General features: G+C 45.2%; 1 long non-coding RNA gene across 1 annotated transcript; it reads right to left on the bottom strand.

Moving 5' to 3' along the window:
• Nucleotides 1-303: 303 nt before the first annotated feature.
• LOC123185337 (uncharacterized) lies at nucleotides 304-2,535 on the bottom strand. Its single transcript, XR_006493350.1, has 3 exons — nucleotides 2,250-2,535; nucleotides 1,395-1,481; nucleotides 304-860 (listed from the first exon to the last, which is right to left on the bottom strand). It is a non-coding gene; the product is annotated as an uncharacterized lncRNA (long non-coding RNA).
• Nucleotides 2,536-6,048: the final 3,513 nt, after the last annotated feature.

Raw genomic sequence — 6,048 nt, 5'->3', positions numbered from 1 at the left:
GCCTGCCTAGGCGTAGCCTAGGCGGGCCAAGGCGTTTTGTATGGTAGCAGGTTAGGAGGACAAGTTCTTGGCTAGGCATAGCCTTAGGCATTTTCTACTATAGTAGGTTAGGACAACTGAATGACAATAAGATACTCCCTCCATCCCATGATATAAGATCTTCTATTCCCATGATATTAAGATCTTATATTATGGGACGTAGGGAGTACATCACAACAACATGGAGAACTAAAAATGATCTACTCAAGGGAAGTAGCAGTAACATAGGAACATCAAATATTCAAATATAGTTGAGGCAAACATCACGCAAGACCCAATATGGCATATAGCATTATAAATTATGAGCTCAAGTTCATAAGTACTTTATTCCTAGAATCTTTTTTGAAAGACTTCTCTCAAGTCACAACAGGGATAGTTCCACACAGATGCACAACTTGAGTTAATTTAGGATCAATAGGACGTGTCCACTCTCAATGGGACCTATCTTGTGTGGCTCAGCGCTTCCAATACAAGTAACTTAAGCATCTCCAACACGAGAAATATTCACGTGTTCTCTGAGCTCTAGCTCACGGGAAGTCTTTTCCCTCCTCTTCTTAGATGCCTCCTCAAGAGATTTCTTGCACCTATCTTTAGCTTCCTGCGAGCTTTTCTTGCATTTAGCCACAAAATTACCAACGTGAGCCACATGCTGCTTGTGACGATAAACACCTCCAATGATCACATGGTTACAAAACAAACACTTCATTTTGTCCTTGTTGGAAACATCGGCTAGACTCCCATACTCCCATCCCACATCATCCGACTTTCTCTTACGGGCATTCTCTTCCAGCAACACTGATGTTGTATTTGTCTCCAACATCCTACAAATGCTCAAATACACAGCAGCAATAGTTCAGTAATTCACATCGACATAAAAAATATGGACTAGGCATAAATCATTACCCACTTAATTAGGTATATCAAAGTGGAGACCACAAGTAGGCATAAATCTAGATAATAATCAAAGCAAAAAATGCAATATCGTATGTCTGTACGGGTGTGCGCGTGTCCACATCTGATAAACATATAGTAGAAGATAAATCATTACCCACTTAATTAGGTATATGATTTTACAGAAGAAGGCAGAAGCAAAGCAATATAAGTTATAATATCATAAATTCATAGTATGTGCAGATCAAATATGAAATAGGTAGGAAGCTGCCTATCGAGAGATTCCAAGCAAAACAAACTAAATAGAAAATACAAAAACTACAATGAGGGAAACCAAAGAACAAATCTGGGATGTGTAGCTCCAGCTGAAGAGCTGATCGACCTGCTGCTACCCAAGATGGTGATAGTACAATATGCAAGGTTAGGGAAATGGTGGCAACTTCTCCAGGAAGCAGAATGATTACCTTCAGAACCGTCGCCTGTAGGTAGCAGTCCTCTTTTACTTCTTCAGACACTAGATATGACCGGCCCTCATTAACTTGTCATATGAGCTGTCAAGTAAAACATCACACAATTAAAATTTATATGTATAGTCTATTAATGATTCCAGTTGAGCTGATTGTTAATGACCATCAGCAAATCAGTGCAAGTGTATAACCTATTAGTATAATTATGAATAATTATCTACTGGGTGTAATCCAAGAATTTTTTTTTCAGGGTGGAATGCCAGAAAGATATTACAGTTGAGAAGTGATGTTTCATATGAGGATAACCACAATCTTCATTATTTGCAGCCTTGTGTTATCCCAAGTATACTATAGTGTTCGTTTCAAAAAAATAACTCTACTGTTTAGTACAGAAAATGCCACTTAAAATAGTCATCTTATTAATTTCCTCTTCATAGTTCTGGAGTTAACATATACTAGAAAAATTGCAGACCAATAAAATTACAAGCGAGGGATGGATCGAGCAAGATCCAACCAGCAATCCAGAGGCAAATAATAGTGTACACTTTTCAAAGATCATCTATGAAGTAAATAGATCTACAAAAACTGCAGATTGAGTGTCCTAAAAAAAGACTGCAGATCGAGGGATTAAGAGGGATGGAGCAGCAACCAATAGCAATCCGATGGGAGGGGCAGCAGGAAAAATCTATAGGCTACAGTAGAGGACAAGACACGGGAAGCAGAGGGACAAATGAAATCGCATCTCACTTACAGGAAACAACAGGGAGAAGATACCGAACCTCAAATTGTTCACGCGCAGAGAGATGGCGAGGAGGAAGAAGTACGAGCGGCGTGGAGGAGTTGAATCTTTACCTTCCAGTGGCCGGAGGATGAAGCGACGGTGGAATAGCTCAGGCCGCCGCCGCCCTTTTGTGTTTATATATATCCAAAACCTAGCCAAATACAGTATCTCCTTTCCTCTCGCCAGCAAACTCCCCGCAATCTTCTCGCCATCTTCCCCAATATTCTTGCACCTTCCCGTCCGTGCTTTCAACGGCGCGAGCTCCATATCGGGCCGCGCCTTGCCCTGCCTTGCGCCGCCTCCTCGCCGCTTTCTATGCATTAATCGTGTCTAGGCGTATGCGTTGCTCCGCCTAAGCGATGGGCCCGCCTAGAGTGCCGTTTAGGCCCAAGGCTACGCGATGGGTTATCGCCGAGCGCTTCAGCGCGCCTAAGCGTACGCCTAATTATGATTTTTCCAACCTTGGGCATGACCAGAAAACATATCACTCATATAAATAGAACAACCATTATTCTCAGATTTAAATGAGTAGCCATCTCGAATTAAACGAAATCCTGATACAATGTTCATGCTCAAAGATGGTACTAAATAACAATTATTGAGGTTCAAAACTAATCCCATAGGTAAATGTAGAGGTAGCGTGCCGACGGCGATCACATCGACTTTGGAACCATCCCTGACGCGCATCGTCACCTCGTCCTTCGCCAGTCTCCGCTTATTCCGCAGCTCCTGCTTTGAGTTACAAATATGCGCAACCGCACCGGTATCAAATACCCAGGAGCTACTATGAGCACTGGTAAGGTACACATCAATTACATGTATATCACATATACCTTTGGTTTTGCCGGCCTTCTTGTCCGCTAAGTACTTGGGGCAGTTCCGCTTCCAGTGACCAGTTCCCTTGCAATAAAAGCACTCAGTCTCAGGCTTGGGTCCATTGCTTGACTTCTTCCTGGCAACTGGCTTACCAGGCGCGGCAACTTCCTTGCCGTCCTTCTTGAAGTTCTTCTTACCCTTGCCTTTCTTGAACTTAGTGGGTTTATTCACCATCAACACTTGATGTTCCTTTTTGATCTCTACCTCTGCTGATTTCAGCATTGAATATACTTCAGGAATGGTCTTTTCCATCCCCTGCATATTAAAGTTCATCACAAAGCTCTTGTAGCTTGGTGGGAGTGACTGGAGAATTCTGTCAATGACCGCTTCATCCGGGAGATTAACTCCCAGCTGAGTCAAGCGGTTGTGCAACCCAGACATCTTGAGTATGTGCTCACTAACAGAACTGTTTTCCTCCATTTTACAGCTAAAGAACTTGTCGGAGACTTCATATCTCTCGACCCGGACATGAGCTTGGAAAACCATTTTCAGCTCTTCGAACATCTCGTATGCTCCGTGTTGCTCAAAACGCTTTTGGAGCCCCGGTTCTAAGCTGTAAAGCATGCCGCACTGAACGAGGGAGTAATCATGAGCACGAGACTGCCAAGCGTTCATAACGTCTTGGTTCTCTGGGATTGGTGCTTCACCTAGCGGCGCTTCTAGGACATAATCTTTCTTGGCAGCTATGAGGATGATCCTCAGGTTCTGGACCCAGTCCGTATAGTTGCTGCCATCATCTTTCAGCTTGGTTTTCTCAAGGAACGCGTTGAAGTTGAGGTGGACATGAGCGTTAGCCATTTGATCTACAAGACATTTTGCAAAGTTTTTAGACTAAGTTCATGATAATTAAGTTCATCTAATCAAATTATTTAATGAACTCCCACTTAGACAGACATCCCTCTAGTCATGTAAGTGAAACATGATCCGAGTCAACTAGGCCGTGTCCGATCATCACGTGAGACGGACTAGTTAACGTCGGTGAACATCTTCATGTTGATCGTATCTTCTATACGACTCATGCTCGACCTTTCGGTGTTCCGTGTTCCGAGTCCATGTCTGTACATGCTAGGCTCGTCAAGTCAACCTAAGTGTATTGCATGTGTAAATCTGGCTTACACCCGTTGTATTCGAACGTTAGGATCTATCACACCCGATCATCACGTGGTGCTTCGAAACAACGAACCTGCGCAATGGTGCACGGTTAGGGGGAACACTTTGTTGGAAATATGCCCTAGAGGCAATAATAAATTATTTATTATTATTATATTTCCTTGTTCATGATAACCATTTATTATCCATGCTATAATTGTATTGATAGGAAACTCAGATACATGTGTGGATACATAGACAACACCATGTCCCTAGTAAGCCTCTAGTAGACTAGCTCGTTGATCAATAGATGGTTACGGTTTCCTGACCATGGACATTGGATGTCGTTGATAATGGGATCACATCATTAGGAGAATGATGTGATGGACAAGACCCAATCCTAAGCCTAGCACAAAGATCGTGTAGTTCGTATGCTAAAGCTTTTCTAATGTCAAGTATCATTTCCTTAGACCATGAGATTGTGCAACTCCCGGATGCCGTAGGAATGCTTTGGGTGTACCAAACATAACAACGTAACTGGGTGGCTATAAAGGTGCACTACGGGTATCTCTAAAAGTGTCTGTTGGGTTGGCACGAATCGAGACTAGGATTTGTCACTCCGTGTGACGGAGAGGTATCTCTGGGCCCACTCGGTAGGATATCATCATAATGTGCACAATGTGACCAAGGGGTTGATCACGGGATGATGTGTTACGGAATGAGTAAAGAGACTTGCCGTTAACGAGATTGAACAAGGTATCGGCATACCGACGATTGAATCTCGGGCAATTACAATACCGCTAGACAAAGGGAATTGTATATGGGATTGATTGAGTCCTTGACATCATGGTTCATCCGATGAGATCATCGTGGAACATGTGGGAGGCAACATGGGTATCTAGATCCTGCTGTTGGTTATTTACCGGAGAACGTCTCAGTCATGTCTGCATGGTTCCCGAACCCGTAGGGTCTACACACTTAAGGTTCGATGACGCTAGGGTTATAAAGGAAGTTTGTATGTGGTTACCGAATGTTGTTCGGAGTCCCGGATGAGATCCCGAACATCACGAGGAGTTCCGAAATGGTCCGAAGGTAAAGATTTATATATGGGAAGTCATGTTTTGGTCAGCGGAAAAGTTTCGGGTTTTATCGGTAACGTACCGGGACCACCGGGAGGGTCCCGCGGGTCCACCAAGTGGGGCCACCATCCCCGGAGGGCAGCATGGGCCAAGTGTGGGAGGGGACCAGCCCCAGGTGGGCTGGTGCGCCCCCCACAAGGGCCCAACGCGCCTAGGGTTTGGGGAGGGGGGCGCACCCACCTAACTTGGGGGCAAGTTTCCCCTCTTTCCCCCTTGGACGCCCCTCAAATGGGATCTTGGGCTGGCCGCCGCCCTAGCGTGGAACCCTAGGTGGGGGCGCAGCCCCCCCTCTCCCCCTATATATAGTGGAGGCAAAGGAGCAGCCCAACAGACAAAGTTTCTTCTCCGGTTGGCGCAGCCCTACCTCTCTTTCTCCTCTTCTGCGGTGCTTGGCGAAGCCCTGCAGGATTACCACGCTCCTCCACCACCACCACACCGTCGTGCTGCTGCTGGACGGAGTCTTCCTCAACCTCTCCCTCTCTCCTTGCTGGATCAAGGCATGGGAGACGTCACCGGGCTGTACGTGTGTTGAACGCGGAGGTGCCGTCCGTTCGGCACTAGGATCTCCGGTGATTTGGATCACGACGAGTACGACTCCTTCAATCCCGTTCTCTTGAACGCTTCCACTTAGCGATCTACAAGGGTATGTAGATGCACTCTCCTTCCCCTCATTGCTAGTCTCTCCGTAGGTTGATCTTAGTGATGCGTAAAAAAATTGAATTTCTGCTACGTTCCCCAACAATGGAATCTGAGCTAGGTCTATGCA

The sequence above is a fragment of the Triticum aestivum genome, chromosome 2A (assembly GCF_018294505.1).
Source record: "Triticum aestivum cultivar Chinese Spring chromosome 2A, IWGSC CS RefSeq v2.1, whole genome shotgun sequence".
In the NCBI taxonomy this organism is placed as follows: domain Eukaryota; kingdom Viridiplantae; phylum Streptophyta; class Magnoliopsida; order Poales; family Poaceae; genus Triticum; species Triticum aestivum.
The sequence above is the reverse complement of the archived record's forward strand: the minus strand, read 5'-3'. Positions and strand labels throughout refer to the sequence as shown.